The sequence below is a fragment of the Castor canadensis genome, chromosome 1, assembly GCF_047511655.1.
Source record: "Castor canadensis chromosome 1, mCasCan1.hap1v2, whole genome shotgun sequence".
Classification (NCBI taxonomy): Eukaryota; Metazoa; Chordata; class Mammalia; order Rodentia; family Castoridae; genus Castor; species Castor canadensis.
The window spans coordinates 138,241,081-138,264,388 of record NC_133386.1 but is presented as its reverse complement, the minus strand read 5'-3'; the positions used below and the strand labels follow the sequence as shown (position 1 = coordinate 138,264,388).

General features: G+C 36.6%; 1 protein-coding gene and 1 non-coding gene across 5 annotated transcripts in view; one reads left to right on the top strand and one right to left on the bottom strand.

Annotated features, from left to right (window-relative positions):
* Positions 1–23,308, bottom strand: part of Fam168a (family with sequence similarity 168 member A) — a 164,326-nt gene that overhangs the window by 126,861 nt on the left and 14,157 nt on the right. The window lies entirely within an intron of this gene.
* On the top strand, positions 23,058–23,120 carry LOC141416516 (small nucleolar RNA SNORD43). The gene has a single exon (XR_012441207.1). It is a non-coding gene; the product is annotated as a small nucleolar RNA SNORD43 (small nucleolar RNA).

Genomic DNA, 23,308 nt, shown 5'->3' with positions numbered 1-23,308 from the left:
AAAAAACCCATCACAAAAAAGGGCTAGTGGAGTGGCTCAAGATGTAGGCCCTGAGTTCAAACCCCAGTACTGAAAAAAAAAAAAAAAAAAAAAACTCTTAAAAGGAATGATAAATTGTTACTCCAAAGAATTGGCTACTTCTTCCTCAGCTAGGTACCTCTCTGTACTACTGAGGCCTAGGCTGCTAACTTGTCCTCCTCTTCCAGTTCAGTGGGAAGTAACAAGTAACAAGACTGAGCCATTAGCTGGTACTGGTGGCTCATAAATGTAATCCTAGCTACTTGGGAGGCTGAGATTGTGGTTCAAGACCAGCCTCGGTAAACAGTTCGTGAGACCCCCCTCATCTCCAAAATAACCAGAACAAAATGGACTGGAGGCATGTCTCAAGCAGTAAAGCTCCTGCTTTCCAAGTATAAAGTCTTGAGTTCAAACCGCAATCTCACCCCCAAAAAAAAAAGATTGGTCACTACCAAATACAGTCTTAGACAGTCACCAATGATCAGAGAGAAGGGTGCACTAAGCCACTAGGGGAGAAGAGAGGGCTGCCCTAGGTATTCCAGACCCCAAATTTGCCGAGTCAGAATATAGACACTTGATGATATTTGTAACTCCTCTGGTAGTACCTACAATATTATAGATGCTTAATACCGATTAATAGCCCTCACTCCCTTTTTTCCCCCAAACCAGATCTAGAAATCATTATCAACTAAGTCCTGTTTCTTTCTACCCAATTTTCCCTCAGGATCTTGTACTCCCATCTCTATAGTCCCAACCACAAGAGTTCAAGGCAAACCTAAACAAGATCTTCTCTTCCATCATATATCTCTCAAAACATTCTCATTCTGTAGCCTATTCATTAATCTAGCCCTGCTAAGTGACATATATCAGCAATGAAAGAACTAATATCTACAGTTCTCATATACTTCTACGACAGTAAATCATTTTACTCCTTACAACAACTTTAAGAAGTAGGTATTCTATTTCATTGGACTAAACTGACCCAGTTTCATCTAAATAAATAAGTGGTAGAAAACTATCATCAGAAAAAAAGCCTCCTTTCTTGATCTTCTTTTCAAACCAAGAACCAGTCTCAGAAGCTGATAGCATTCTTCTCATGTCTCACTAGCCAGACTTTAGGCATTCCTAAATCACTCACTGACAAGGGACATGGGCATACATAAGCAACTGTGACTTATACTCATTTTCTGGAATGAAATGGAAGCTGGTAAACACACCCATTACCTGTAGGACACAGACAAGGAACAATGAGGGAAGCAGACTGCCTTCAGATCCAGATGATTCCATGAAATCTCAGAGAATCAGAACTGCTGGTCTGGGAAGAAGGGAACATACATTCTGTAGGGTCCAGAATATGTAAAAAGCACTCAAGAAGACAATCTAAAGACCTTGGTTTCAATGACAGTGCTATACCAAGATTAGTTCTAAATCTAAAGGTCATGTAGATCATACCAATAGAGAAGACTTGCGCTGGGTCAGCCTCTGTCACCCTCAGGACTTAACAATCATAGAGGTCTGGGTGTTAAGTGCTCTAAAGATGTAACCACTACCATCTGAGGGCCATCATCCTGGCCAAGCTTTCCAGTATCCCTGTGCAGAAAGAGTATGGGAGGAAAAAGATCAACAAGCCCCACACCATCCCTTGCAAGGTGACAGAATGCTTCAGCTCTGTGCATATGCCTCTCATCCCCACCCCCAGAGACATGGGCATCATCTCAGTTCCTGTGCCTAAGAAGCTGCTGATGAGGGCCAGTATCTACTGCTATACCTCAGCCAGGGGCTGCACTGCCACCCTGGGCAATTTTGCCAAGACAACTTCTGATGCCATCTCTAAGACCTACAACTACCTGATCTCCCTTTCAGGAATTCATCAATCACCTTGCAAAAAACCACACCAGAATCTTCATGCAGAAGACCTAGGCTCCAGCTGTGGCTGTAACACATGGTTTTTATACAAGAAAAATAAAAGTGAATTAAGTCAGAAGAAAGAAAGAAGATGGAGGAGTCACATGTCCCAGTTTTGAAACTCATTACAAGGCTACAGTAATCAAAAGAATATGGTATTGGCATAAGGATAGACATATAGAGCAATAGAACAGAGTCCACAAATATATCCACACATCTATGGCCAAATGACTTTCAATAAAGGTGTCAAGACCAACAGATAAGGAATAAACAGACTATCAGTCTTCAACAGATAGTACAGGAAGAACTGAATATCTACATACAGAAGAATAAAGCTGGATTCCTATTCCATATTATATATAAAACAACTCAAAATAGACCAAAAACCTAATATAAGGGCTAACACTATAAAACTCTTAAAGATAAATATTAATGACTTTGGATGTGGCTATGGATTCTTAATACAACACCAAAAGCATTTGCAACAAAAGAAAAAAATTGTATTTAATCAAAACTTAAAACTTTTAGGCATCAAGGGACATTATAAAGAAAGTGGGAAAACCTATAAAATGAGAGAAAGCATTTGGAAATTATATATTTGATGAAGGTCTATTACCCAGAACATACAAAGAACTCTTACAATTCAACAACAAAAAAGTAAACAACCTAATTTTAAAACGGGCAAAGGACTCAAATACTTTTCCAAAAATTATACTTTAAAAGATGCTTAACATCATTAACCATTAAGAATACAAATCAAACAATAGGAGATCCCTTCTCAGTCTTTTGGCTAAGATCCAAGTGTAAAACCATGTCATGCTACATCACACCCACTAAAAATGGCCATTAGAAAATAACAAGTAGAAAATGCCATATGTAGTGGTACATGCGTGTAATCCCAACACTTGGAAGACTAAGAGGAAGATTGTGAGTTTGAGGCCAGCCTGGGCTACATAGCAAGACCCTTTCTTAAAAAAAAAAAAAAGTAAATAAAACAAATGTTAGCAATAATGTTGAGAAATCTGCACCTCATATATTACTGGTAAGAATGTAAAAATGGCATAACCATTATATAAAACAGTTCAGCAGCTCCTCAAGTTAAACACAGAATTATCATATAACCCAGCAATTCCACTCCTGGATATATACCCAAAAGAACTGAAAACTGGCACTAAAACAAATACATAGACCCATCACATTCATAGCAGCACTATTCACAATATCCAAGGTAGAAACAATCCACACGACCATCAACAGATGAATGAACAAACTACAGCATGTCCACACAATGTAATATTACTCAGCCATAAAATGGAATGAAGTATTAATACATGCTACAACATGGATGAACCTCAAAAATATTATTCTGAGTGAAAAAAGCTAGACACAAAAGGCCACATATTGTTTTATTTCATTTATATAAAGTATCCAGGATAGATAAATCTATAGAGACAAAAAAGAGATTGGTTGTACTAGGGGCTATACAAAGAGGGAATGGAGAATACTATTTAATAGGTACAAGGTTTCCTTTTGAGGTGATGAAATGTTTTGGAACTAGAGATGGTAGTTATACAACACTGTGAATCTACCAATTTCAATAATGTGTGAATTTTACCTCAATTAATTGTTCAATCAATGCGAGTCCCCTTCATACAGACACCCTGAAAACTGAGTCATCATCTTTTCTTTACATGGTCCAAATTGTAACCATAATAGGTGACAGTGCATTTCTTGATTCTCAGCAGGAAAGAAAAAAAAAAAATGACTCTAGGGAGTTACCTCAAATGAGAACATAAACCAAATCCTCAGTACCACTACTGTAGCATTAACTAAGTCCAAGCACCTAATTCTGCTCACAGAATTAGGAGTCACTTCAGAAAAGCCCAATAAAGATACTATTATTATGGTTTGTGAAGGTTCCTGCTGCTGGGATCCAGTAGACATGCAAAAACTAAAGGGAAAGCATAAAATAGCTTTGTAAATAACAAATGTAAAGTATATTAAAAAAAAAAAAAAAGAGCTAGAGAAATGGCTCAAGCAGTAGAGTGCCTGCCTTTGCAAGACAAAACCGCAGTACCACCAAAAAAAAGAGGAGGAAGTGAGGGTGGGAGGGAGGGAGGAAGGATTTAAATGCAGTAGGTACAAACATGGAAGATGTGAAAGGCTAACCCTGATTAAGGTTATCAACCTACCATCTGCTAAAAACAAATGTAGTTTAATCAGAGAAAAACTGAAAGAGGTATGTCATATATACCTATTAAAACAGTGAAAATAAAACAGTGGTAATATGAAATGCAGACCAGGATGCAGACACACTGGATTTCTCATACATTGCTGGTAGGAATATAAAATGGTAACAACACTCTAGAAAATAGTTTGACAGTTTCTTACAAAACTAAACATGAAGTTACTATACATCCAACAACTATACTCTTACGAATTTGTCCCAGAGAAATAAAAACACAAAAACCTGTATAAATGCTTATAGTGGCTCTACTTGTAATAGTAAAAAAAAAAAGAAAAGAACTCAAATATTCAGATATTCTTCACAGTGAATGACTAAACTCTAGTATATCCTTATGATGGAATACCACTGAGCAACAAAAAGGGACAAATAAATGATAGATGTACTGCTGATACTAATAATAGCTAGGTAAAGTTAGTGAAACCATTTCTTCATAACACATCTTTCAGATTACCTGTTATCTGCTTATTTGTGTCCCCTTGGAGGTTCTGTTTTATTTCTTTCAATTTACCTTTAAATTAGTATTCTTTCAATTACCTTTAAAATTATTGAATTAGGTCTGGGTAGAAATTGCAGTTGAAGGGAGGAATGGAGGAAATACTGGTATTTGCCATTTTTTCTAAGTTCCTAAAGGTTGAGAGTATAATTGACAGTATTTACTCATGTCAGACATCTGGTTTTGTTATTATTCTATCATGTTTATGTCACCATTGAAAGAAGCCGGGAGAAGGATACACAAGACTTTTTTTTGAGTGTTAAGCAATTTGGCCCAGGGTCTGTGTGAGCTAAAGCAGGCAGTCTAACCCTGTGCTACATTGCAAACCCCTCTACATTCTGTTTTTTGCAACTTCCTTTTTGTCTATAAGTATTTCAAAATAAAAAGGTTTTCTTTAAAAAGTAATACAATTCAACAAATATTTACTGAATCTCAACAGAATGTCAAGCACTGTGCAAGTGTTATCCTAAAGTTACACGTTATTCATCAAATATATGTACATATATAATAGAATCTTATCTAGGACCATTTTTAATTTTCATATTTCTGGGTTATCTATTTTAAAACTTAAGATACATTTTGCTGAGGTTTATCTATTAATTAACTGTTTTCTCTAACATGGCAAATTATAACCTTAATTTATTACTAACACACTTAACAGTATTATTACTCATATATGTTTAAGCACAGGGACTATACTTAAACACATAGGCATACAAGGATTTATGGATATATATCTTGTACATATGTATGTATGTATTATATAGATACATAGACTAATCTAACTAGAACAATGATATCATTTCCCAACACTTCTAACTTCTTCACCTACCACCAGGCTGCCTCTTTCTGTTATACTACAGATGTAAGGGTTGACAATTCAAACAATACCAAACCACTAAGCTAAATTGAGACATTATAACAAAACAAGTTAAAGGAAAACCCAAATAAATTGACATTTCCACACCTGAAGTTTATGCTTATTGAGAAAGCACAAGCTATCATACCAAAAAAAGAGGTAGGGCTTAGAGTCTGCACCAGTCTGTATCATCTTACTAACTGTGTAACCTTGAACTAGTCACTTTTTTGACTATAGGTGAGGTGACCAGTTTCCTCACGTGTAAAATAGAAAACATGATTATAATATCTTTCTTGGAGCTATTATAGGAATCAAAACAAGGGAAAGCATGTGGTCAAACTGTAAAGCACAATACAAATGTTACTTATTATGTTCTTTAACACTTAAAGGAAAAAGGTTTCAAAGAATGATATGGTGCTGCTTTTGTAAAGAGCAATCTCTTCAATTCTCTAAAACATAGATACTACATTTATTTTCTTTTGGACTTGAAGCAATCAAAACTGTTTCCAGGGAAGGTTTATAAAAACAATACCACATTAAACATCAGTGATTTGTTTTAAAAGCTGGTATGCAATTAAGAGGATTCCACTGTTTTACCAGGCTCTTGTGGCATCCAATTAAATAATAATATGAGAGAGGAGCTCTTAATTATGGAAGAAAACTTCCGCAAGCCAGTGACAGGTGTGCAGGGCTCAAGCTGAGATGAAAATAGTTGACTATGGCATTAATTCCCCCTTTTCCTTTTTCCCAAAGACACTTAAGTTTGTGTGCAATTAGTTGAAATGTAAACCAGACCAAATGACTGCCATATTTCAAGCTTTATTACCTTTTATCATGTTACCATCCACCAACTGAATTTTAAAGGATAAGCACCAAAGCAGATGGCATAAACCTACAATAAGTGAGCCTCAGTGATCAGAAATGATAAATGGCCAGACTGAGTTTTTAGTCATCACGGAGGTGTTGTCATGTTTCCCTAAACAGTGCCTACTGTAAACTGACGTTATCACGTTTTTCATTTTAATGTACTTTGTAAATAACCTTAAGAATAAAAACCATCTTCAAGGGACTGTATCTTTTTCTAATTTGCCTAGCTTTCCTCCAAAATGTAAAGCAAATTTCTTATGTTTCTTGATGTAATCACAAAAAGTAAAGCCAAATATCCAACAATTTTTTATTTTGTAAATTATAGACAATAGTTTTAGCAGCCTCTGTATAAAAAGTCAAATAAAGCACATCCCAAAAATCCAAGTTTTCCATAAGTTTGATGACCCTAAGGTTAAAGTTTGGGTTCAAAGAAATGTCAATGAAACTGCTGATGGAGTGGTTCAAGTGGTAGAATGCCTGCCTAGCAAATGTGAGGACCTGAGTTCAAACCCCAGTACCACCAAAAAAAAAAAAAAAAAAAAAGAGAGAAGTCAATCAAACTGTTTATGTGAACACTAAACACATGACAGTCAATGATGTCATAAAAGTGCCTATAAGATGAAATAGCCCTTTTCAAGCAAGACAACTCTTAATGGACAAAGAAAAAAGCTCCTGCAAGATCAGATTTCCAAATTTGGTGTTAAACTCTTGAGAAATATGTATGTACTTACATGGGATGAGTCATCATGATAAAATTTCAGGATTTGGATTCAAGTACCAGTACGTCACATATTCCATTCAAGCAATTATTAAGTAGCCACTCTCTATCAGGCACCGTGTTAAGTGGTGATCATAAAAAAAAAGGACATCTAACAAAAGTGTTACCAGTTCTATGACAAGCATCAGCACAGGAGAAGCATGAACAGAAATTGTCAATTCTACCCTCAAAAGAGAGCAACAGCTTTATAGAGTAAAGGATGCTGGTACTATTATTTTTAAAATAAAATATGGTCATGTTTGCCAAGTTGAGAGGGGAAAAGGGTCCATTTGAGCAGAAACAAAGACATGAGTAAAAACCTGGCAACAAAACAGCATATTTTAAGTACTGAGGATTGCAAGTGGTTTAGCAAGCGTGGTCTGAAATGAGGACATCACTGGAGATGATCCTGGCAGCAGAGAAAAAAATGGAGGCTGCTGTCCAGATAAAGGATACTGAGAGTCTAAACTAAGGCAACAGCTATGGGGATGGAGAAAGACACAGATTTGAGAAATGTTAAGGTGACAATATCTACACAGCTTAGTGAATGAAGGAGTATGGGAAGATAAGGAACTCCCAAATTTCCAGCTGGAGTGACTGAGGAAATGGTGGTGTCATTCACTGATTTAAGAAACATGAAGAGAAGATTTGGGAAGAAGATAAAAGTTCAGTTTTAAGCCAACCTTTTGATTTTAAGCCAGTCACTTAATATCTCAAATTCAGATTCTCAGTTAGCAATGGTTATAATATGTATCGCAAAGTTGTGGTGAGAATTAACTAAAATAATGGATGACTTTGAGGAAAAGACTGCTAGTAGTATCCATTTCTCTAAGTAGACAGACATTTCCCAACCTTCTCCTTATGCCAAGATTTAACTGGACACATGCAGCCCTGCTAAAAACCACACTTACCTGTGTCATTTACACCAAGGCATGCCATGTTTCTAAATATAATGAATGAGATGCCAGAGAAATTGATATAAACAATTTCTGGCTCTTTTTTCTCTTGCAGGGAACAGGGAGGTGTGGGGACTGAACCCAGAGCTTCATGCATGCTAAGCATACACACTACCACTGAGCTACACCTCCAACCCCATTTTTTAGGGAAACTATGTGCCCTCTTCTCTTTCTTCTCCTTTTTCACAGACTAGAAGTTGGATGTGTTAATAAGCTGTCTTTGGGCATTCCATTTCATTCTGGAATAGCAATGAGGTAGAAGGAAATTGGTTTCCCTAGATGATTTTGGGGAGCAGAACCTCTGACCACTGTAGTCATAACCAATCTACCACTGGGGCAACTGCCTAGGAAACATCAGGCCCTGTGTTCAAACCCCAGTACTGCAAAAATAAATAAATAATTCTCAACAACTCTACCTCTAGACTGTCATATAAAAGACAAATACCTATTTTGTTTGAGTTACTGAATGTTGGATCTGTTTCGGCAACTACATACCCTACAAGCTTGTAAAATGCTGCAAGGAAAATAAGTAAAACAAACTTCAAGGAGCTAAAATTCTACTAGCTACTGGTACTGCCTTCAAGATTGGAGAGAACATTCAAGAGTGTACATGTGCACTCACAGACATAAAATGAGAACACAGGAATCAAGGTGTGCCCAGCAAGAGAGCAGGCCTAGGATTGTAGTCAACTAATCAAAATTGAAAGTTCTAATTTTTTATCTTATACAGATTCTACCTTAAAACAACTAACTCTTATGAGATCCAGTAATATGTAGATTACTAAACAACAATCAAATCTACAATCTGGAACAACAGAATCAATCCTGACATTCTTAGGTGAGGTGTGATTTACCTGAACATAACAACCACATCAAACTAAAATAGGAAGGGCTTAGGAATTGTCAAATATTTTGACCTGTAATTATATACAAAAATAACACAGGACAAAGCAAGTGGAAAACCAAGTAGCAAGGCTATAATAGTACTGTGTTTAGAGATGAGAGTTCCTAGAACTAAGTAAGTCAAACTGGCTTCTTCTCAAGGATGAGGAAGAAGGCTCTTAATGTAACTAGCCCCTCAAGCTGTTTGTTTCTATTGAGAAGTTCTTATCAAAAGTCATACAATTTCCTTTTTTAAAAAAATAAAGGGATATGATATATATTTGCAGAACAGATAAGCCAAAAAAAAAAAAAAAAGCCTATGACTGAGTGTGTGATAACACATTTAGGGCATTACCTGCCTTCGAAACTGCCAAAGTGGGCAAACAATTTTCAGAGGGAAAAAAATGTGCTGTGGTGAATACAAGGAAACCTAAATTCTAGTCCCAGGTTCTCCCTTTTCAAACAGTATGACCTTAAACAAATCAACTGACTTCTATGACCTTCTGTTCCTCATCAATAATATATGAGAGGTAAAGCAGATGGCAGTCTCTTCCAGCTCTATGCTATTTCAAACTTTGTAAATTTTCTAATAGTATTAAAATAATCTTCTGTTATTTAAATGCTAATATTTCAACATAAAAAAAGAACTCACAGAACACAGTACTACTTCAATTTCTTCATTTAAAATGCAGTTAAAATATACTGGAAAACTAATTTGCCACTGTCATATGCTCTTTATAGAAACACAAAAGAAATCTGACAAGGCAATCAAAAAGGGTCAAGTACAATTAAATTCACCCAGACATCAGAAAAATTCTATCTTTAAGCATCACAAATGCTCTCTCATATGAAGGTTACAGACAGTTATCATATACTGACTCAACTATATTAAATGCCACTATAATTAGGGTTACTATAATTCTAAAACATAATCAAATAGTGACCAAAAATGAAGCAGTCAGGAGAAAGCATAGGATATAAAAGTAAACTAGCAATTTTAGTACCATCACTCTTTAATAATACTAGACTCAACATCGACTTTTTCAATCATACATTCCCTCAGAAACCTTTACAGAAAACTCTTTGTGAAAGCTACTAGGAATAGAGAAAACACACACATACTCAGCACTGTCCTTTCTACCCTCAAATAGCTCTCACAATCCATCTACCAGGGAATTTTGCTCCTTGGATTTGAAATATAAAAGCACACAGGAAGACTGACTTCTTAAGACTGACTCTTACCTTCAGTTAGCCTAAATGAAACAACTTACTTCCCATATCAAAAAAGATTATGGTGCATTTCTAAAGAAATAGATGTGAAGCTCTGACAGCTAAAAGTACAGTAAAAGGGAAAAAAATATGGAATGTAGAGTTGGGAAAACTGAGATTGAAGTCCAGATTCTGCCACTCTGCAAATTATGATCTTGTATAATTAATTCACTTCCTTTTTCCTGACTTTTCCTGAATACAAAAAGCCTAAGGTTAAAAACAAAATATATTTCACATATACCTATATATTCAGATAAGTTGTTTCTTAGAAAATATAGTGTAGGAGTTAAGTATGTAGACTCTGGAGTCAGACTGGATTCTAGTTACAGCTGCATTCCTTCATTAGCTGTGAGACTGAGCAAATGACTTCCTTTCACTGAGACTCAATTTTCTCTCCTATAAAATGGGGATGCAGATTAAAACAAACACTGAACTTGGCACAATGGCTAGCACATAGCACAGTGTTAATTAGCTAGCATCATCATTATCATCCTTACCTCTGTGCTGAATACAGTGAATACAAAGATGGGGAAGAGAAAACAAAATATCAAATACGGTCCTGCCTTAATAGCTACCATTTTAGTGCAAGAAACAGATTAGGAAAAAGAAAAATAAGTAACACAAAAATATTGCCAGAATTATGATAACATAAAGTAAATGAGACTGATTCACACAATCTACGAAAACTCATCACATTACTTAATCACTGCATGACCTTCAAACACAAAAGGGGTAGAAAAGAAATCTAAATGTGTGGTTTTTTTGCAGGTGAGAGGATTTTTACATTTTTATTAGCATATATTGCTTATGCAAAGGACTTTCACTGGTATTTTCATATATGCATAGTACTCTGATAAAATTCACTATAATTCCTTCTCATCCCCTACCCCTCCTTTTCACAATCATTTTTAACAAGTCTCGATATTCTGTTTTCATAATGTGTATAAAATGCTTCAACCACCTAAATGTGTTCTTACAATCATATAAAATGCAAACTTCAAGTCTGTCCTAGACTATTCTTTACTTGTAGTAAAGAAAAACCAACACAGCCTTGAAAGAAAAGTGAGTAAAACCAGTGTGGACCAAAATCCAGACCAGAACCTTTCCTCATGTGGAAAAATCCTCAACCAATACACTAAAGCACAGAGATATATCAGTAATTAAACACAAAGAAAATTTGGGTTGATGTTCCACAAAGGAAAAATATCATCTGCATTACTAAACCGCTATAAGCAGAATCAACTTGCAGGAAGAGATTACCTGAATATGACTGCATAAAATTAAGCTTTCTAATTCATGGAAGCAGATCTCCCACTTGCCAGCCACCTGCACCTCTTTAAATGAAGATAATGCCAATGTGCTCACCTGAGAGACACTACTGGATTCATGTATAAAAATTCTAACTCATTTACCCTCCAAAATAGATACACTTGAATACTGGGGGAGTAGGGAAAGTTAGGAATGAAACTTAAAATTGGAATTTCAACTTGAGTGTCCTCCTTAGGGAAGCTCCATTTCTACTCTTCAACCAATCCTCCACATGATGTCCACAGTCCTGAATTTTCTAAACAAGGGGACTCCCTCTTCCTTATTCTAGGAATCAAGATTAGACTATGATCTAAACTTCACACCTAAATTCTTCCCTAAGTCCCCTTGGCCTGCCTCACATTGCGTCCCTACCCCCACCCCACTCTCATTTCCACCATGCAGTTACATTCACTCAGTACTTTCTCTACCTAGGACCTCTTCAATGGTCCCTAAGGACTATAAAGAAAACTTATCAAAAAATGTCTCCCTTATATAGTGCAAGTGAAATTTTTAATTTTCCTCTTAAAATAGTTGGCAATGAATTCTCACCAAGGCCCACTAATATAATTATAAATCACACAATAATTAGTAACTTGCCTAGCATTTTTTTCAATTTAAAAGGCATTTTCACATCCATTATCCCATTTGATCCTCACAATAGATGGGAAGGTCAGCTATTATTACCCTTATCCCAAGTGACAGAAAAGTCAGTTGTTCCAAGAAACTCACCTAGTAAGGAGCAAAGTTGGACCCTGAAGCAAATTTGTATCATCACAAATCCAATGCCCTTTTCCACATATGCACTCACTGTCTTGACCAAGGAAGGAGATAAGACAATGAACCAGCTGTCTAAATTTCTCTCAGACAAATTACCTAGCTGAGACAGCAAGCTCCTAGAGAAAAAATGAACTCTAGTTAATTTAACAGTATCAATTTTAAAATATAATGGAACTAGAAGTTGTCCATCTTTTTATAAATCCTATGACCAATGATGAAAGAAGTATCATACTATTCCCTGATAATACCCTTCACTAGTAGTAGTTAGTCAAGAAGGAAGGAAATCAACATTTATTGAGCCCCTATTATGTTATACAAATATTACCACATGTTAGCCCTGACATTCCTGTAAAGTGAGTATCCAATGACAGTTCAGAAGCCTATCAAAGGTCACCAATAAGTGGCAGTGCCAAGATTTTGAAACCCAGTTCCCCAACCCCAAGACTGGGGTTATTTCCAGTGATTACACCATGCACTGGAGAGTGTTTTTTTGTTTTGTTTTTTCTTGGCAGTAATGGGGTTTGAACTCAGAACCTCACACCTGCTAGGCAGGCGCTCTATCACTTCAGCCACTCCGCCAGCCCTTTTTTGTGTTGGGTATTTTCAAGATAGAGTTTCCCAAACTATTACCCTGGGCTGGCTTCGAATCTCGATTTTCCTGATCTCTACCTCCTGAGTAGCTAAGATAACAGGCATGAGCCACAGGTGCCTAGAACATTGAAGACTTTTAAAGAATTTTTTTTTTGTGGCAGTACTGGGGTTTGAACTCAGGACTTTACACTTGCTAGACAGACACTCCACCACTTGAGCCACACCCATGGTGGCACATGACTGAGTTCCCAATGCTGGAGAGGAGAGATGGGAGCAGGAATAAGGCAGGCTAGAAGCAGAAAAAGGTTGGGGCTCATGTAGGTTGCCTGGGGATGGGCCAGACCACCCTCACCTGGCAGGAACCGCCCATGCCCCTCCCCACTCATTCATTATTAGGTGGGAACCTCCTGGACCTGCCCTCCCATGGTGTAGTGTAGGTTTTAAAGCTACCTGAAAAAGAAAAGTACACTCTCTCTGTTGGCGGACTCCACCTGCACCCACCATGCCCCCTTCTTCTTCTTCCCTTTTCCCACCTGGCAGAACGGATGACTCCCCTTTCCTCAATAAAGCTATTCTACCTCACCTCATCCACATGCTTTGCTTGGACTTTTCCATTTGGCACACAAAAACCAGGATCTTCTGATCACAGACTGCACCAGCACCGCTAACAGGAGGATTGAAAGTTCAAGGCCAGGCTGGTCTACATAGCGAGACCCTCTCTCAAAAAAGAAAAAAAAAAATACATCTGATGATAGGTTCTAATTCATATTTAATGTATCACTGAGCCAAATGCTATAATAGCTGAGTTTAATAGAAACTTGACTGTATCTTCAGAATGTCTTATACTATAATTGAAAACCTAGTATGGGCTTTGAATTATAGTAAATGGCCTGTTGCTAATTAGCTGGGATATTTTAATTTAGTTACTTCTCTGAACTTATGATTTTGGATAGGTAAAATGGAAACAAAACCTACCTCTCAGGATTCTCATTAAGATTTATAAATAATATATGTAAAATACCTAGGGCAATGTCTACCACGTGATAGCTATAATCATCCTTGCCCTCTGTGGATTTACCCTAAGCACACAGATGATAATTTAAAACACAAACATACAATACTCCAAATATTATTTAGTATCACATAAAATATTCAAATGACTTAAATTTTTAATTTTCATCGATATTTTAGCTTTGGATAAATTTTTTTTTAAATCCCAGATAATCAAAATAAACCTGAGTATTTGCCTTAAATCCCTAAGCAGAATTTCTTCCCTTTCAGAAGATTTTCTAGTTACCTAGTAACCACCTGCCAGCCCCAAACTAAAGGAAATTGGCTCTGCACTGGGCTAATTACCTAACCAGCCTGAACAATCTAAAATGAAGTCTGAAATAAAGGGAATTGTCAGCCAGAATGTTAGTGAAATTATCCACAACAGGAGACTTGAGAATCCAAATACCACCAGGCAGTTATTTCCATGAGAATAAAATCACAATTTATGAGCCCTGCAAATTATGCCATTATTAAAACAAACATCCCATTGAGGCTACAGCTATTAGATAAATGGCTTTATTGTCCCCATTGTTTCATCCACTGCAGCAAAGAGGTGCAAACTGAATGAGCAGTTACCAGAAGCAGTAATTTCTAGGAAATTACAATGCAGACCACCATCTTAAAGCTTCCTTTGTGTTAGCACATACAAGCTTTAGAGGAAAAAAGGGGAAATGAAGAATCAAACTCAAAGATCCTGATAGAACTCACCAGTTTTCCCTGCTTTTTCCTATTTGTTTTCTCCCCCAGTAGTTCATTCCCTGGCTCACCCAGGAAGAAGAATCTGAACTGAGTAAACCCACTTTACTCACTAGAAAATCTTCAGACAGTCCTCCAACCCAAATAAACACAGGAGAGACAAGAAAATGACCCCTGGTTTCTTTGGCTCCCAACAATACAATGTACCTCCATCTAGAGCAATGAGAATTAATGAGAAAATACAAAAGCATGGCATAGGCTCCTTCCATTAAAAAAGAAAAAAAAAATCTCTTTACAATGCCTGTAAACATCATAAACCACAAACTACATTTTCAAAGTTAAATGAGAAACCTGAGACACACTACCTAACAGCTATCCTGTGCTGAACTGTATCATGGAAGAAAGAGGGAAGCCAAAATCATCCTTTCGTAACAGCTCAATGAATGCACAATCTACAAATTTTAGAAATGAAAATACCATCACCAGACATCTACTATATGCCAACCACTGTAGACACTGCACTTTTATTTTCCCCAACAGCCCTCTGAGGTAGAACAGGTACCCCTTATTGACAGGTGAGAATTTACAGCTTGAAGAAATTAAATAACTTGCCCAAAGCCACAGAGCTTCTAAAACTAATATTTGAATTAAAGATTCTGACATAAAAGTCAGAAGCACTTTTGAGTTTTTGCTTTTTTGTTCTACCTAGTAGAACCAAATAAAATTCTTAAAAAAAAAAAGAACTACAAAATATCAAACCTAAATTCTACCTGCACCTTTCATGAAGTTCTTACACTAACGAGGCAGTTATGGAATGATAAAAATGAACTATGACCTCATTATGAAATTCACTTTCAAAATTCTCTTTTTACCCTCTCAACAAACATTAAGTTTATAACTTTATAAAAAGTGAGTGATAATCATACATCAAGTGAGAAAACAGGCTCAGAAAGATTTTATGATTTGCTCAAGGCAGAATGGAAACTGAAACCTAGAAGTCTGACCACACGCTCCTTGCTTATGCAGCTTTATCATAATGCCAGAATAAAATATAGGCACAGGAAGAACTCAAAAATCTGCTTAGTTCTTTGCTTATGAAGAACATCTGTTCATAACTAATAGCATGTGGAACACTGGGCATGGTGGGGTAGGCACCAGAAAGCCCCTTAGGCCTCAAGATGCCTAAGTCTAAACTTTCCTGTTTCACAAACACTGGAAGCCAGTTCAAGTGGAAGAGAACACAAACTCTAGGTAATGGAAAAGCACGATGGAGCTCTGAACTACTAAATATATCATGGACCACCAACTGAAATCATGGCTTATAATACTGGCTTCCAAGATTGGAGGGTCCACTATGTGATAGGCACTATGCTATGTTCTTTGTATACATTATTCCTTATGGTCCTCTGGACAGACAGCAGAATCTATTTTACAGGTGAGTAAACCAAGGCTGAGAGATGACACAACTGAATCTAACTGGTATGACTTCAAAACCATTATTTAAATTATGTACTAAAAAACACATCAGTAGTTGCTTGGGGAGAGAGAGAATTGAGGGGAGAGACAGATGAATAATTTCAAAGGGATACCAAGGAAACATTTAGGAAGTGATAGATATGTTCACCATCTGAATTGCAGTGATGGTTTCATGGAAATACACAAACGTCAACAACTTATTAAACTATGTCAATAAATGTATGTCACACATACATTGTTTTTACTAATCACTGACCATCACCCAGAATATCTACCCTTAAATTTTATCTGATTACATGGAAGTCAGACCAAAGAGTTCTTTCCTAAATTAGTAGTAAAGCATCATTGAAAGCTTAAAATACCTAATAACAAGTTCTTTCCAAACACTCTAGCATTTCAGAATAAATTTACATGTAAATGAAATATTAATTATAAAATGTAAGTCAGACACGGTGGTTCAGGCCTGTAATCCCAGCACTTGAGAGTCTGAGGCAAGAGGATCACAAGTTCAAGGCCAGCATGGGGTACATGGGGAATTTAAGGCTAATCTAGGCTATACAGCAAGACCCTCTCAAAAAAAGAAAAAAGAAAAACAATATACAAATATATATATTTGTGTATGTGCATGTATATATGTGTGTGTATAAATATATACACATGTGTATGTGTACCCTGGTAAAAGGATAAACAGTAAAGGTTTTTGCATCACACAAACTGGAATGAATCCAATATATGATTCCTACTAGTAAATATAGTCAGATTTCTAAATCTGTGTCCAGTTCCTCATTTACAAAATGAAAGTGATACAACCATGCTGCCCATCTTAGTCAGTTCAGGCTGCTGTGTATGTAACTGAATACCACAAACGTTTACATCTCACAGATCTAGAGGCTGAAAAGTCCAAGATCTAGGTGCCAGGACATCCAATCTAGGTGTCAGGACATCCAATGCCTGATGAGGGCCTGCTTCTTGATGTACAGATGGCCCTCTTCTCACTGCATCTTCAATTGACTAAAAGCATAGAGAGAGGCAATCTCTCCGGTATCTCTCCTTACAAGAGCACTAACTGGGCTGGTGGAAAGGCTCAGGCTCAAGTGGGAAAGTGCCTACCTAACAAGTGTGAGGCCCTGAATTCAAACCTCAATACCACCAAAAAAAAAAAAAAAAAAAAAAAACCTACTAATCCCATCATGAAAATTCCACCTTCATGATTTAATTTCTAAAGGTCTCATTTCCAAATACCATCACACTGGGAATTAGTTTCAATATGTGAATGGAGTGGGAAGAGGAAGACTAGTAGTAAATACTAGTTTATAGCACTAGTATTTACAGAAATCATCTCATGTGCTAAACACTGAACTAAATACTTTAATCTCATTTAATCTTCCCAACAACTACATAATGTAAATACCACTGTATACCCATCTAGTAGAGGAAGAAAAAAAGTTATAAAAGGATTACATAACTTTAAAGGTCACATGGCAAGTTGGTACAATAGCTGAGATATAAATTCAGCTTGTAAAATTATCCTGAGGAATAAACTTGAAGAAGTATGCAAAATACTACCAGTGTCAGTACAGTATGATAGACTTCCTACTCTTTTTTTCTTTTTTACACTGCTCTGGATTAAACCCAAGGTCTTGTGCACACTAGATAAGTTTTCTACCACTGAGGAATACCACAACCTACACCTAATTCTTTAAAGCAAACTTCTCTAAAGCAGTCTGGTATATTGAAAAGAATAAAATTAATATTCCATAAATTAAAACTTTTAATTGATTAAAGCTAGTGGTATGTACTTTAACTAATTTATCCCTAATTCTTAAAACTATTATTTTTCAGTTTTACTGATTGGAAAATGAAATTGTGAAATGTTAAACAACCTTCGAAGGTGGTAAAGACATAATCTGCATCACAAGGATGCAACTGTAAGTCTTTTTTTTTTTTTTTAAAGTGTAAGTCTGCTAAAAGGAAACAGAGCTCTTTCCAGTTTGTCTTCTTGCTATCTAAGCCACTCAGAAACATACTCAATAATTTTTCAAAGATCATTCACTAGACACTTTAAGCAGTATCTTCCATACAGCACAAAATCAAAGTTTTTTGTATTCTGTATTTTGTGTATTGAAAACCTTTGCCATAATTCATGAGACTTATAGTGCTAGCACTTCATAAATGACACCTACATTCAAAGATACTGCATCTTTTTTCCACCTCTTTCAGATTTAGATAAGATAACTGATGCTCCAATTTATCAAAATACTATTGTCAATGAATAAATCAGAGACAAAAACCAAGAGCCAGCCACAGTCCCATATACCTGTAACCCCAACTAGTCAGGAAGCTGAGCCAAGAAGACGAAGAGTTCGAGGACTGACAGTTCAAAGCAAGCCTGGGCAACTTAGCAAGACCCTATCTAAAAAGAAAAAACAACAACAAATAACCAGAATATATTTATGTGGACATTTCTGAGGTTCTTCTCTTCATGTCAAATCCTCACAACTTTCAAAGTAGGTAGACAGATACAGACATGATCATCCTCACTTTACAGGGGGGAAAACACAGAGCACTTATATAACTTACCCAAGCCAAACAGCTATTAGTGGCTGAACTATGGTTTAAATCCAGGTCTGATTTTAAGTCCAGAATAGTTCATATATAAGACCTACTCTATTTTCAGAAATAAGCTCAGGTTTCTCCTCCTCCAAGAATTTTCCCCTAAAAAAGAATTTAAACACCTCTTCTCTGCTACTGGTTTTATAGACTCTATGACACAATGAACTGTATTTGTTTATCCCTTATTCACTTGCACTTGGGAACTCCTTGAAGACATCAAACTTACTTACTCAACTGTATCATCAGAACCAACTTTACACAGAGCCTGACGCCCATGTGAACTAAATGAATAAATGCACATATATTTGCTTGCTACTAAGACTCTAAAATATTTTTGAGAATCATAATTTAAATTACCCGGCAGAAACTAATAAAGGGTTAACATGGCAATCATAAAAGCCCCAAATTTGGACTGAGAACTTGGTAGAGTACCTGCCTAACAAGTGCAAGGCACTGAGTTCAAACCCAAATACCACCAAAAAGAATTTTTTTCTAAAGTCTGCCATCCTACCATCCAGGTAAATCAAATCCTATATGAACATTAAAATAATCAAATGCATAAGCAGAGTACTGATAAAATTAGGTTTTTTAATCATCTATGTTATTATGTTATCTAGGAGTTAAAATTGACCAAAAGTTAGTAAAGAAGAAACTTGGAAGCAGAAAAAAGAAAACTAAACTAAGTCAGAAAAGCAATCATAATGTCCCAACTTCTCAATTTACCAATGTGATCATTCATTCATTCCAAGTGAGATTCCAGTATTCATCACGAATCAAGTTCCTTCTGACTATCTAGATGTCTACTGTGAACACAGCTCCACTGACCCAACTATAGGCAAAGAATAGAGGAAAGCTGCATTAAGAACAGACTGGAGTGAAGTGGAGACAACACTTGTCAGGGAGCCAAAACAGAAAAGTCACTCTACTAAAACTTACCCTACAGCAACATGGAGTAACAGGCTGGGAAATTATAACTGCTAACAGGTCAGCCTGAAACCAGGGATTAATTTGACAGGTCCTTACTAATGCCTATTCTGTGCAAGGTTCCAAGATGAGCTCTGAGAATACACAGATTATCGAATACTGTTCATGCCACTTCCCATGGAGAAAACCAACAAATGATAAATGAATAATTATAATCAGAGTGATAAATGAATAATTATAATACAGAGATAAAACATACAGTCCCAACCTAGGAAAGTTAAGGGACGCTTTCTGGAAAAGATCAACCCATAGGCTGAGTTTTAAAGGCTGAGTCAGAGTAGACCAATTAAGAATAACAATGAGGGAGTTATCAAAAAAATAACAAAAGATGTCTAGGCCAAAAGAAGGGCATGTGCAGAGACACTGAGATGAGACAAAGCTCAATCTGAAGAACTGCAAGCACAATACAATGCACATATCAGCAGTGCTGGAGATAAAATATGCAAGCTGGGAGCAAAAAAAATGAATGACACTAGAGAGGAAGTCCATCTTCCTTATCTTATCTTTTATACCCAATTAGGGAACGTGGACCTCAACTCAAAGGTGTTTCTTGGTTTTGTTTTTTTGGACAATATTGGGGACTGAACTCAGGGTCTTGGGCATGTTAAACAGGCATTTTACCGCTTGAGCCCACTAAACCCACCAGCCCAAAAGGTTTTAAGTATTCAAGAGATTCATGTTAATTCCCACCCAGGACAGTGTCCATAATAACATTTGACTGGAAGGCAGGTTTTCAGATATCCTCATTTAGAATGAAGTTGGTTTCCCTTTCATAATTCAACAGCCTGATCAAAACGTATTGTTAGAACCATAAATCACAAAAATAAGGATATAACCATCAACATACATAAATACAGAGTACTTGGGAGAAATATCAGATCCCCTCAAAAATGACTAATATAGTCAGGAAAAAGATTTATTTTTTGGAGGGGGTATTGGCATTTGAACTCAGGACCTACACCTTGAGCCACTCCACCAGCCCTTTTTTGTGATGGGTTTTTCAAGATAGGGTCTCATGAACCATTTGCCCAGGCTGGCTTCAAACAATGATCCTCCTGATCTCTGCCTCCTGAGTAGCTAGGATTATAGACATGAGCCACCAATGCCCAGCAAAAATTATTTTTTGGTGGTACTAGGGTTTGACTCAGGGCCTTACATTTCCTAGACAGGTGCCTTCTCCTTCCTCTCCCCCTATCCCCTTTCTCCCCCTCCTCTTCTACTTGAGCCACGCCCCCAGTCCTTTCAGTGGACTTTCCAGAACAAATCCTGTTTCAACCAAAAATAAGACCACAATGCTTTATTAAAAAAAAAAAAAAAAAACTGGTAGAAAGCCTAGCACATGGCACATACCTATAGGTCCCAACTACTGGGGACTCAGAAAGAAGGGTCATTTAAGCCCAAATTTATGGCCAGCCTGGGCAACATGGAAAGCCCTCATCTCAAAAAAAAAAAAAAAAAAAAAAACTGATGGCAAATCAAAGGTCATACCATACCTGAAACGTTTCACCAAGAAATCCAAGCAAATATCCAAAGCTTGAGTGTTGTTGTCAAAAAAAAAGTAAGCCACAACCAGAAAACAAATCACAAAATACAAAACCATTAAATTCAGTGCTTTACTTCCCCAATAAAGATAAATAAAAACGTTCAAGTCAAATCATTATTCCTTCATCACATATTAAAAGTCAAAATAAATCCTACTTCCATTCTAGAAGGATAATGTGAATAATAGCTACCATTTACTAAGAAATTAATATATGCCAAGGAATGAGGAAAATCCTTCATATGAATTATCTCATTCAATAGTCACAACTACCTAGGAATTATGTACTATTATTATTTTTGCTCTTCCCTATTTAAAGATTAAAAAATGAGACACAAGGCCAGGCTCTGGAGGCTCATACCTGTAATCCTAGCTACTCAGGAAGCAAAGATCAGGAGGATCATTTCATAGCCAGTCACCAGGCAAATAGTTCTCAAGACCCTATCTCGAAAATACCCGACACAGAGAAGGACTGGTGAAGTGGCTCAAGTGGTAGAGCACCTACCTAGCGATAGCAAGCATGAGGCCCTGAGTTAAAAGCCAGTACCACCCAAAAAACAAATGAGACACAGGAAAGTGAAGTAATGTGCCCAAGGTCTCATAACAAGTAACAGTATAAGCCAGAACAAAATAGATGTGTTATATATTCCCAAAGAAAATTAATAGTCTAAAGAAAAGCCATCCCATTAGTGATCTTAGATTTCTGAATATCCAAACTATTTAAATAAATGTAGAGTTTATTGGTTTAACCTTTCCCCATAGCAACAAATGGTATCCAGATTCTAGTGTGCACACAAAGTGGCTCAGAGTAGTTAGGTTATAGCCTAAGCTGTAAAATATGGTTCACTCATTTAGCAAGGACTATTCAATAATGCACTAAAGACCTAAAGGTTCCAAGTATCAAAGACACACAAATAATCAGTAAGACACTATCCCAAGGAGGCATCATGTACACTGGAAAAAGCATTTCTAGGCTTTGGAGACAAAAGTCTGGGAGTAAATCCACACTAGCCATTTACTAGTTTATGGGTCTGCATAGGCTCAACATCTCTGAGCCAAAGCTTTCTCACATATAACAAAAAAATTACAACCACCCTACAAGAGAATTGTGAGATTTAAATGCAATGAATATTATAGAGGTGCTAACCTGAAAATACACATGATTATGTTCAGCACTAAGACTTGTATAGCCTGCCTACCCCTTTCTCATTCTCCTCTGCTCAATCACAGTGGTAAACCAAAGTTACTACCCAACACAATTTGCTGGCTATGGCTTCATCTGAGTCTTTCTTTTACGACTGTAAATGCTGCAAGTTAAGGGTAGGGGAAATGGAATGCAGCTAAAGAGTGGCTTTTATGCAGACTTCTCTAAAGGTCACTTCAGATTTTTCCTTCACCACAAAGTGAAGAATAAACACCAAGCCTAATCATTTTCTAACATCCAGAAAAAAAGTTGTGAAACTGCTCAACTCCAATGTTTTTTGGTTTTACCAAACACAAGTGAAAAACTGCATTTGTGCAGGCTTTCAAAACAGTATTTTTAATAAAGGTTTGATATAACCACCTACTCCCCCCATAAGAAATAAGCATGGAGTCAGACATGCTAGTAATCCCAGCATTTGGGAGGGTGAGGCAGGAGGATCACAAGTTGAAGTCAGCCTGAACTATAGAATCCAGTCTCAAAAAAAGGAAGGAAGGGAGGAAGAAAGGAAGGGAAAAGAAAAGCCTAAAACATAATCATATTAAATAAAAATATATTAACTTGCACAGATGATGAACTTATTGACAGGTGGACAGACACTATGTGCTGCTTGTCATGTTCCAATTGGCAAAAAAAGAAAAAAATTAGCAGTTACGGAATTAAGACAGTGACACCAAAATGTAGTAGTGCATTTTCCCAGTTTCACTAAGTAATGTTTTTTATGGAACTGGAAAAATAATTAATTTTGTTAAATCTCCATCTTTACACATCTTAATATTCTGTGTGATAAAACAGGATATATACATAAAACATTT